An 11,873-nucleotide genomic window follows, 5' to 3' on the forward strand; every position below is an offset into this window, starting at 1 on the left:
TTGTGAAGGTATTTTGACTAGTAGATGACAATTTACTAAGACCTATTCAGACCATGAAGATGTTCAAAATCACATATAGTAGTGTTAAAAACAAGACAAAAGAACCCTGGCTGACGTGGCATCCCATGTACCACAAGGTCCCATGTACCACAAGGTTGCCAGTTAGATTCCTGCAGGGCACATGTCCAGGTTGGGGTGTGTGCAGGAGGGGGGTGTGTGCAGGAGGCAGCTGATTGATGTTTCTCTCTCATTGATGTTTCTCCCTCCCTCCCTCTTCCTTCCTCTCTCTCTCTAAAAATCAATAAAAGCAAAATTTTAAAAAAGACAAAAGGACCCAAATGGAATCACTTATGCTAAGCCCCACTTCAGCAAACTGAGACAATTACAGTTTCAACTCTTCCAGAAATGAAATCTTAAACTAGTCAAGCAGGAATCACCTGATCAGCACTGATCAGTTAGGTCAGCTGTCATCCCTTAAAGGGGAGTAAACTTTCAATAACCAACCCACTTTTTTCACGTAGTGTAACTTCCTTTTTCTTGCTCTCTTATGACTATAAGAGTCTTTAATTCTGTACAGCTCCTCAGAACTCCTTCCTTTTTGCTAGATTGGATGCTGCCCAATTCAGATTGATTTTTCAAATAAAATTAAAAGTTTTAACATGCCTCAGTTTATCTTTTAACAGTAGTATGTATTGAAATAGAACGGACCTAGATAGACACTTTTCGAAAGAGGACATACAGAAGGCCAAAAGACATATGAAAACATGCTCAAAGTCACTAATTATACGAGAGATGCAAATCAAAACGACAATGCGGTATCATCTCACACCTGTCAGAATGGCTATCATCAACAAATTATCTTGATGTTGACTTTAAGGAACAATGGAAGTAAAGAAGAGCAGCTGATTTGAGTCATAATGAAGTACATTTTAGACATGTTGACTCAGGGTGGTGTCAAATATTCCTGTGAATGTGTTAAGTGAGACAGTGGAAACATTGATTGCAAATCCTTATGAGCATTTACATTACAGCTATAGACTAAATATGAAATCACATAGAGACAGTATAAAAATGAAGTAAATTAAATTTTAAAGAAGGAAGAATAGTGAGAGAAGAGAGGATTGGAACAAGAAATTTAGGGAGGAATAAAGGAAGTAAGGAAATAAGGAGAACAAAAGTAACTAGAAATATCCCAACTTATTTTAAGGAACAAACAAGGGGGGGTGGGAATAGGAGTAGGTACTTTTTGAATAAGAACTTGATAGAAAAAAAGCATAAAATTTGATTTTGTTAAAATAAATATTTTCAAAAGCATATATTTTGAAATATAACTTCTTCCCCAAAATTCCTTATCAATCCAAAAGATGTTGGACACAGATAACAGGGGGATGAGAGCATGAGTGGGGGGAGGAGGTTGGGGTTAATGGGGGGGATGCGGACACATTTGTAATACCTTAACTAATAAAGAATTTTTTTAAAAAAAGAACCTAATTCTGGGTAATATGGTTAATGCTAAAAAAAAAAACAAAAAACAAACAAACAAAAAAAGAAATAGAAATATAGGGAACATGACAAGTAAATATGGCAGTGGGAATTTCTAACTGGAACAATTAGGTTTATTAACCCCTTAAGTTCCAAACTTTCACTTTATCTTCAGTTCTTTCTCTCACCCATAGAATATTTATTCCAGTTTGCTCAGCTCACTTCATCCTGAGGGCATGCTAACTAGACTTCAGATAGCTCTTTAAGAATGACACTATGTCATAAAGTTCATCAATGGCAAAAGCAAAGATCTGGAATAGTAGCAATCTCCCAGACTTTGAATTTCTTTAAGTAGAAGAGAGTACTCCCCCTTGCTAAATATTTTTGATAGCTATAAGAAATATTAATATCAGTTCCTAAAAAAAATGAGGGCCAAGATAAAGAGCTTATGTAAAAGTGGACTGAAGGACAATCACCAGGATGATTTGATTTCACCATGTAAATTTTAAGTGATAGCTCTAAACTAGCAACTTTTCAATTAAATCCAATCTGTCATGGTGGGGAAAATAGTGTGGCCAACAGGCCCTACACAGAGATTTGGCTGTGAGTAGCCCAGTTAGCACTTTTAACTGAAGACAAGCTGTATTTGTTTAAACCATTGCTTAAATAGCACTGCATATTTTTATTCCCTTGTAGGCACACAATTAAGCACTGTAAGTTTAGTATTGGAATATTCATTTTTCAGTCTTTCTCCTGTCTCTATGTTTGCCTTAATGGCAGTAAAGCTGTATGATAAAATAATCTTTTCTTTCTTCTTGTTCTCTCTACCATGTTAGGAGAAATTTCTGTCCTTGAGAATGTTAAGTCCAAATCATCTCTGAGCCCAGTTCAAGGCCAGCACTTGAAGGGAACAGTTTGAGGCAGCAGGAGCCTCTTAAACTATCCTACCACAAATCTATTATGATATAAAAAGACAGGAAATAATACATCCCTCCCTATTTCAAACTCTAGTGACATGACACCATTATTGTAGAATAAAGTACCTTCTTTCAAGGTTGTTCTTAAGAGCTGTGGAATTGTACATTTCAAGAGACTTTGCATTATTAACAAGGTTTGTATTATTAAAAAAACATAGAGGTCATAAATTAATGGCATCAATATCCCCTGGAACTAGACATTTGCTGAGTTTGGTTAGAGACATTCTTATTTCTATTGATCTAAAACCAGACCCTTCTCTGGCTCATCAGCACTCCAGCAATTTGGATTGGCTGTCATTAGTTCAGTAGTACACGTACCAGAACCTAGCTCTTGGGGCCTGTTAACTCATGCTTTTCTTCACCTCTTCTTCCTCTTCTCTGTTCTCTCTCTCTCTCTCTCTCTCTCTCGTCTCTCATTGTGACTTAATTGGGAAAACTTGACATTTTCTGCTAAGTGAGGTTACACACAAACTTAAGTCTCATTCCTTTCACCCCTCTCTACACAATGTGATATGAACAGCCTTAGGAGGGGCAGGCCTCTACATAGCAATATTGTACTGAGGGCAGCTGCCCTGAATTCCTCCAACGGTTGAATGTCCATTGATTTAATTGAGAATTGAATCAGAGACTAACTTTTCTTCCACTTACGGATTTTCAATTTCAGGAAATTTTTTTAAAGATGTCAACAAGATTTTTTATTATTTGTATGTTGATTATAGAATATGTATCCGTTGAAGATTTAAATTTTCTTTATGAAGCTCTCAATTTGTGCCATCAATCAGTTGTGGTCAGACAACAATTAGAATGTTTAGAGATAATATAATAACTGGCTAGCCCACGTGGATGAACATTGCTCTTTGGGACATGATGCAGCTTATAAGTTAACCTGAATAACACAGAGGGAAGAAAGAGATCTCTATGTTGGTGATGCTGAATTTTATTAGAGAACAACTGTTCACCTCCTGAAGGCTGACTTGAGCTTCACTATAAACATGCAAAACAAGAAAATTGCATGCTTTGGGGTATACTTCCTGAAGCACTATAAGGTCTATTTCAGAAACTAACATAACAGTGAGTGATGCTAAATGCTACTGAGGAACTTGCATTATTTTGCACTAATGAATTGACTTTGTGGCAGCATATATAAATGTTTCATTTGCTAATTGTAGTTAGTTATCAGATTGCACATGAACAGACAGAATGACATATGAGAAGTTCCAAGAACACTGTGTAACAGGACATACAGCTGAGATATAGTTTTCTCGCTATTGGCAAGCATTCGAGCTCAGCAAATGCAACTTTTTCTTTATTCTTTAATTAAGATTAAAATATTTTAAAATCAAATTGAGAACATCATTATATTGTCATTTTCAAGGATCAATGCCAAATTGGAAGTTAGAAACTAGAGCTGAAGAGCCATCAGTCTCTCCAGTTGCTTGATGTTATTTGGAATCTGTTGACAGTTTAACACCTGACTTCCCCCTAAATTAGCTACCTACTATTTCTCTTTTTCATTTTGGAGCTTAATTGACAAACTAGTTAAAAAGGGGAGAAAATAGAAAGAAAAATAATAATTTAAAAATTATAAAATCTCTGAAAATTAAACTGTCAAGTCAACTGTTTATAATTTTCAAAGCAAAAATGAAAGGATTAGAAATATTTAGAACTGGAAGGGAAGGGATCATAAAAACAATTTAACATATCCCCTCTCCTAGGAGGTTTATACACAAATCTCCTGTAGATAAAGTGTCTCTACAGGATCATGAGTAGTTTGTCAGGGCTAAGACTAAAATTCCTGCTTCCTAATCCTCTGGTCTTTCCAGTTGTGCTATCTGGTCATTAAGAGACCTTATTTGTTTTCTTCTAAAATATTATTTGGGAGACAGTATGGTTTAGTGAATCTGGGTTATTTAATCAGTGATATTTAAGTTCAAATCCTGGTTCAGTCTCATTTTCTTCATCTAGAAAATAAGTATAATTTTCAGAAATGGTTTAAGGATTACTAATAGAGTGTGTACAGTGCCACAAACCTAAGAGGCTCAGAAAATGGTAATTAAGTCTCTTTGAATCTTTGAGGCCTAGGGCACTTAATATGCACTCAATAAACAGTTGTGAGCAAATGAAGGAATAAATGAATAAAATGACAGAGCACATAAGAATGAATAAGTGAATAAATGATAATAGTAAGAATTGCTACTAAAAGATAAATGCAAGAAGGAACCTGTGAGTATTTTCTTTGGATTCTTTTAATCTGTTAGCAATGCTTTGTTGTTGGTTTTTTTAATTTTTATTTTACTCATTCATGGGGTTTGTTCTTTTGGCCTCCACAATAGTTGAAATATGACCCAGAGAATTGAAAATCAAAATGCACTGTATCATTCAAAAATATATATCACCTCAGTGCAGTATAAATTGGAAAACCTAATTAAATACCTATTTTGCACTAACCAAACTCAAGCAGCAAACCTCTCCTAGGAACAGGCCAGTTTAATTAAATTTACTAAATAGTGGAGGGCAGCATGGCCTTGTGCCAGGATATTCCTTTTTATTTTTTAAATTAATGTACACAAAATTATCCTCATACCATTTCAACAACCTGATGAATCAGACTGCCTGCAAAAGTGGGGAGTCTTCAATATTAAGTTTTCTAAAGTGTCCTTAAGACCAGAGGAACAAAGAGGGCAAGGAGAGGTTGGTTGTCCCCTGCGGAAATGCTACAAGAAACACTATCCCTTATGTTCTCAAGAGGCTGAACTTTTACTACAGGAAGGTCAGGATGAAGCAGTTGAGTGATCATAAACATTCTCTCTGCGAGCTCTCAGCCCATATCACTTCTTAACAAATAAAGCATAAAGAGAACCTTAGGTGAGAGTTTTTACTTTAAAACAGTCTAGTCTGAAGATGGAAAATATGTAAGATGTTCTCTCTAAAACTCCTTTAGCTCTCTTATTCTTTTAAAAAAGCAAAGAAATTATAGGAAGGATGAGATGCAATAGAGCAAATCTGTATGGGAATTTGTAAAGAAAAAATTTTTTTAATATTAATTCTTTTTGCATTATAGAAGAAATACTTACACATTAAAAAAATTAAGAATGAGGGAACAAATATAAGTAAGGAGGAATATCCCATACTCTATTGACACGTCTTGGTGGGTTTCATCATCTTTTTTTTAAAAAAAAATCACCACTTTTGAGACATAATTTATATACAATAAAATGCATCCCTTGTAAGTGTACACTTCAATTGGTTTTAATAAACATAAACACAAGAGCAACCACCACCCAGGCAAAAAGTTCCCTCCTCTCTTGGAACTCAATTCTGTATCCCATTCTTGGCCTTAGGCAATCACCGTTTTGCTTTCTGTCATTATAAATTGGTTTCCCTTTTATAGAATTTTATATAAATATAATTTTAAAAGTGCATATTTCTTTATGTATGCTTCTTTTATTCATCCTGGTTTTGATATTCAATTATGTTGTGGTGTACGTCAGAGATTTGTTTCTCCTTGTTTCTGAGAAGTATTCCATTGTAGGGATATATTACCACGTTTATCTATTCCCTTCTTGATAGACTTTTGGTTTTTAGTTTCTTACAATTTTGAATATAACTAGGGGCCCAGGCCCAGTGCACGAATCGTGCACCTTGAAAGGAACTGTGGGCCGCGAGGCTGCGGTGGGTACAGGGGCGGGTCTTGGCCCATCCTCTGCCCCCCCCCAGCCCCTCCTACCACAACCCCAGTCCCCTGTCTGCTGGCAGCCCCACTCCCGCCACCACTGCTCCCACGTGCTGATGGCGCTGGCTCCCACTCGCATTTTCTGATGGCACGGAGCGATTGAAGCCGGCGTCAGCAGCAGGTGCAAGTAGGGCCGGTGCTGTCAGGGGGTGCCCCAATTGCCCCTCAGGAGCATGGGGAGGTGGAGAAGCCCTTAGGGGAGATCTGGCCAACAGCTGCTGCTCCCACCTGCTGACGGCGCTGAGCAATCAGGGCCAGCACCGGATGCCGGCAGCAGGTGTGAGCACCAGGCAGGACCACAGCACGTGGGAGCAGATAATTTTCAGTAACCACCAGAGGCTCACCCCGATGACAGCACCCAGCGCCCTGCCTTCCTTGGTCTGGTGCCCTCCGCTCACCTGCTCCACCATCCCGCCATGTTCTGCACGTGCCCCCTTGGTGGTCAGCACATGTCATAGCGACCAGTTGTTCGGTTGTTTGGTTGTTCAATTGTTCCCCTGGTTGTTATATTTGCATTTTAGGGTATAGATGATAGATATAGATATAGATAGATATAGATATAGATATAGATATAGATATAGATATATTGTTATGAACATTCATCACAATTCTTTATGCAGACATATGTTTTTATTTCTGATAAATACCTAGGAGTGAAATTGGTGGATTGTATGGTAAATGGATGTTAAACCTTAAAAAACATGCCAAATTATTTTCCAAAGTGATTGTAAAATTTTACTTTTCCTATAATAATATAACAGTCTTAGTTGCCCCAAAATACTGGCAACATGCGGCATTGTGCATTATTTCGTCTTTAGCAATTCTATTAGATATATAATGGAATTTTATGATTTTATTTAATTTGCTTCTCCTTGCTGAGTACTGATGTTGAACATATTTTCATGTGCTTATTAATCATTTATGTATGCTCTTTTGTAAGTTTTTAGTTCATATCTTTTGCCCATTTTATTTTTTTAGATATGTTTTTATTGATTTCAGGAAGGAAGGCAGAGGGAGAGAGAGATAGAAACATCAATTATGATATTCATCTATCTGCTGCCTCCTGCACACCCCCTATTGGGGATCGAGCCTGAAACTGTGGCATGTGCCCTGACCAGGAATGGAACTTTGACCTCTTGGTTCATGAGTCAATGCTCAATTTCTGAGCCACACTGGCCGGACTCTTTTACCCATTTAAAAAAAAAATGCTTCTCTTGTTTAGTTGTTAGAGTTCTTAATATATGCTCCATATAAATTGTCAGACATGTGTATTGTCGGTACTTTTTTTACAATCTGTGGCTTTGCCTTTTTATTAATGGTGTATTTCAAAGACCAAAAGTTTTTAATTTTGATGAAGTCTAATTTATCTTTTTTTTTAAGACACATGTTCTTTGTGTCCTAAGAAATTTTGCTTATCCAATGATCTAAAGAATCTATTCTGTATTTATTCTAGAAGTCTTGGCAAAAACTCTAAGCAACACTTTATAGTATCTCTTAAAATTTAAATTATTTTTAAATTTATATGTTTGGGTTTTTTATAATTTACTCTTTTTTTTTAATTTCCCCAATATATTTACCTTCCCACAGTTTGCCATCATTATATATTTTTTAATCTATTGTTGGGAGTATTAAAGATGTCCCCCTTTTTCCCCGCTTAGCCCCCCTCTACCAGGTCCCATCCCACCCCAGGCCTTCACACCCTACTGTCTGTGTACATAGGTAAGATCTTTGTTTAATTTCTTCCCTCTCCCCTTCCCCCTTCCCTCTGAGATTCATCAGTCTTTCCATGCTTCCATGCCTCTGTTTCTATTTTATTCACCAGGTTATTTTGTTCATTAGATTCTTATTTATTTACTTTCTTCCATTTCTTTCATTTGTGACATGTTTCTTTGTCTCCCCATTTTGGCTGCTCCCTTTTTGTTTGGATAGAGCTGCTGTGTCTCCTGGAGTTGGTAGAGTGTTCTTGTGTAGTAGGTGTTCTGTAGGGCCCAGTAGCTCAGCCTCTCCAGTCACCTGAGCTGGGCACTCTAGGTGCACCCCTGTGTGGGCTGTGTGCACAGTCTTGTAGTTGAGCCTTGACAGCTATTGGTATCACTGAGAGAAGTTGACCTCCAGGCCAATTGGATGTGAGGACCAGCTGTGACTACAGTGGGAGAGCTGCTATGCAGGAAATATCCCTATGGAGCAGGACTTGCTTCAGTGGGGCTTTCGTGCTCATTTAGTCTGCCCCTTGAGTGTGTCACTGTGGATGTGTAGAGTTGTAATTGGTATGGTCTGAAGCTGTCCACTGGGTGCCCTGGCTCTGGGGCATCCAGGGAGGTGCAGAGTCAGCCACTTCCTGAGGCAACCTGGCAGGAGCTACAGAGGGATTTGAAGAAAGCTGCTATTTGCCATTTGTATTGGTCTTGGAGGTTCCCAGGTGAGGCCCAGCTATAAATTAAGACAGGCTGGTGCTAGTGCCAGGTCTTGGGCCTTTATTGTAGGATTGGAGGACACTGTCACCAGCTGCAACTTGTTTGATTTTAGCAAAGTCTGAAGCTTAATCCAGGACAGGCCTTCATATGGAAAAGCTATTGCAAACAGCTTGGGTAGGGCTGTAAATTGGATGGGGTAGGGTCTCAGGGAATCCCCAGGGCAGAGAAAATAGTGCTTCAGGCTGATGGAGACTCAGATATGGCTGCCAGTCAGCTCTGCAACAGGGAAGGTCCCAGCACAGGAACAATGACCCCTGTGAGAACCCCCATCTGTGAGGGAGCCACCCCCAAGTTCCTGCCCCAATTTTAGACAACCCAGTTCCTCATATGTGTTTGGGTCCCCCAAATCTTCTTGGTGCTGGGAGTCTAAGTTCATGCTCTGGCCCTTTAAATGAAACACCTGGTCTCCAGCAGCCTCCATCTTCCTCAGCCATCATCCCCACTGGTTTTTACAGCCTATACTTGTGGACACTTCTCTTCCCAGCTCTGGAACCCTGGGCTGTGGTTCTGGTGTGGGGCTGTTCCTCACGGGCAACCTCCACAAAAGACAATCTAACTCCAGACGAAAAAAAAAGGCACACGTGGTGTTAGACTAGCTTGTTCTGCATCTCCCACCTCCTACCTGTTTCAGTGTGCTTTCTTCTTTACCTCTGGTTTAGGACTTTCATTCAGCAAGCTTTCAGATGGTTCTGAATGATGGTTGTTCTGTATTTTAGTTGTAATTTAGATGTGGTTGTGGGAGGTGGTGAGTACAGGCATTTACCTCTGTACTTTACTCCTGATTTCTTTGATTTTTGGCTTATGTAATGTAATTTTTTAGACCTCCAAATATTTAGAGGTTTTCTAGATATCTTTTTAATCTAGATTTCTAGTTTAAATTTGTTATAGTTGGAAAAGATGCTCCATATATGGTATCAACCATTTGAAATATTAAGACATTTTATGGCCTTCTATATGATCTATCTTGGTGACTGTGATTTCAGAAGGCAGAGATTAAGAGAAACAGAATAATATCAATTTTTATTTTTACTTTTGAATATGTGTACTTGTTTCAATCTGAAATATTAATTGTCAAATAACAGCATGAAATTAAAATTTTTCCAGGAACATACATAATAAATTTAGGAATAAGAAATTGATCTATATATAGCAAATTACATGTTAATATTTGGAGATTTATCCTATTGTAATTCCAAAAAATCAACAAAATTAACTTCACCATGTCAAACTTCATATTCAAATTCATTTTTCTTCTCATATATTTTAATAATAATATTACTTTTCCAGGTGGCATGGCTCAGTGGTAGAGTGTTGACCTATGAACCAGGAGGTCATGGTTCAATTCCTGATCAGGGCACAAGCCCAGGTGTGGGCTTGATCCCCACAGTGGGGCATACAGGAGGAAGCCAATCAGTGATTCTCTCTCATCATTAATGTTTCTCTCTCTCTCTCTCTCTCTCTCTCTCCTGAAATCAATAAAAATATATTTAAAATAATAATAATAATATTACTTTACCAAGTAACCAATTAAAATTCTTCCCACATTAAGAAAAATGTTGAGGGAAATTATCAATCATGTAACTGAAAATTCCTACCTCTCCATAATGACCTAAAAGTAGCAATAAGTTGAGGTTGAGAGAGCACTATGTTAGATTCTCCCAAACCCCATGATAAAATGGGAAGACAATAGGAAATGATGAATAGTAAGTAAAAGAATGCTTGTTTTTTAGTAGATTGTCGTCCTCAGTGAACTCTAAAGTACTGACATTACAAAAAACAAACAAACAAACAAACAAAAAACATGTTAACCAAAGTCCTCAGGTGACGACCATGGGCTATTGAATGAGGCAGTGGAGCTGATAAAGGAGCTTGGATGACTTTTGGGAGAGGACCAAGCTTGGTCTGGGTTTAGGTACCACCATACATCATTTGTTTATTCAATGAATTAATCAATGACTCTTCTTCACACTGTTGGTAGATTTTTTTCCCCTTTGAATATTCCTTTGGAGTGCTCTATTGATGCCATGCAATTATATCTGTTAGGAGTTGGCAGTATTAAAAATCTTGTATGGCAAGAGAGAAATGAGAAAAAAAAACTTTGCTTTACTTTTAAATTCAAATTAGCTTCCTCAAACTACAGCTGAAATAGATGATTTTTTACCTTTCTTTAAATCATAATTTATATCTTTGCAAATTACCACCATCAGTGATGTCAGGGCAGCACAAAGAAATGTTTCTGTTTCACATAGTGGAGAACATGATGCCATTATGGTGGTTTGCAATGAATTTGGGCTTCTTTACTCAGTTTTACAAAATCCTCAGGCTGGTCACAGTTATGTTCAGCTGGCAAATTTGTGTTGGTTTTATCTTCTTTTCCCTCCTTATTACCTATAAATTCTAACTTCCTTTCTGTGGCCAATTGATTATTACACAGAGTAATATTCTACATGGTTTTTAATGCTACTTCTTTTCCAGACACTGTTCTTTTAACCGTCTTAATGTCAGCAACCTGTAACTCAGTAAACTGAGTTTTACATACATTGCACATTCACATAAATAATAAAGAAAAGAGTTATGTCTTTCCTTTTGGACCCAGAGCTATTTGACTCCAGTCTATTAAAAACAAAATGTGACTAATTCAATCTTTCCCTCACTCATTTGTTTATTCATTCATCACATTGAGTATCTGTTATATGCTTGGCATTTTCAAAATATTCAAGCTATATAAGGGCATATAAAGATGAAATAAAAAGAGGCCTTGATTGTTTACGTTCCATGTGTGGGAGGGTTCTCCCCTCTGATTTGCTACCAGTGAGGTTCAATCCCAGTGTTGTCGTGCTAGCAGTCCAGTGGTCAGGGATTCCTTAGTCCAGAGGCTGGGTCTGCCTTGAGTCTCACACCGTGATTGACCCTGTTCTGAGCTACTTCTTTTTCCCATTGAGCTGGTCCCACAGGTGTCAGCTGTAGGCACTTAGGCTCCTACTGGCTTTTGCCTCACTGAGCAGTCTGGGATGGTTCCTGCAGCAGGGACCCAAACTGCTGTTTCTGATGAATTAGATCAGGCAAAACTCAAAGCCTCCAGAGAACTGCCTCTGGTTGTTTTCAGTCTACTTAGTATGTTCTTAAGATTCATCTATGTTATAGTATGCATCAGTACTTCATTTCTTTTTATGCCATATAATATCCCATTGTATGGATATAATACAC

Source organism: Myotis brandtii, unplaced genomic scaffold (assembly GCF_000412655.1).
Source record: "Myotis brandtii unplaced genomic scaffold, ASM41265v1 scaffold179, whole genome shotgun sequence".
NCBI lineage: Eukaryota > Metazoa > Chordata > Mammalia > Chiroptera > Vespertilionidae > Myotis > Myotis brandtii.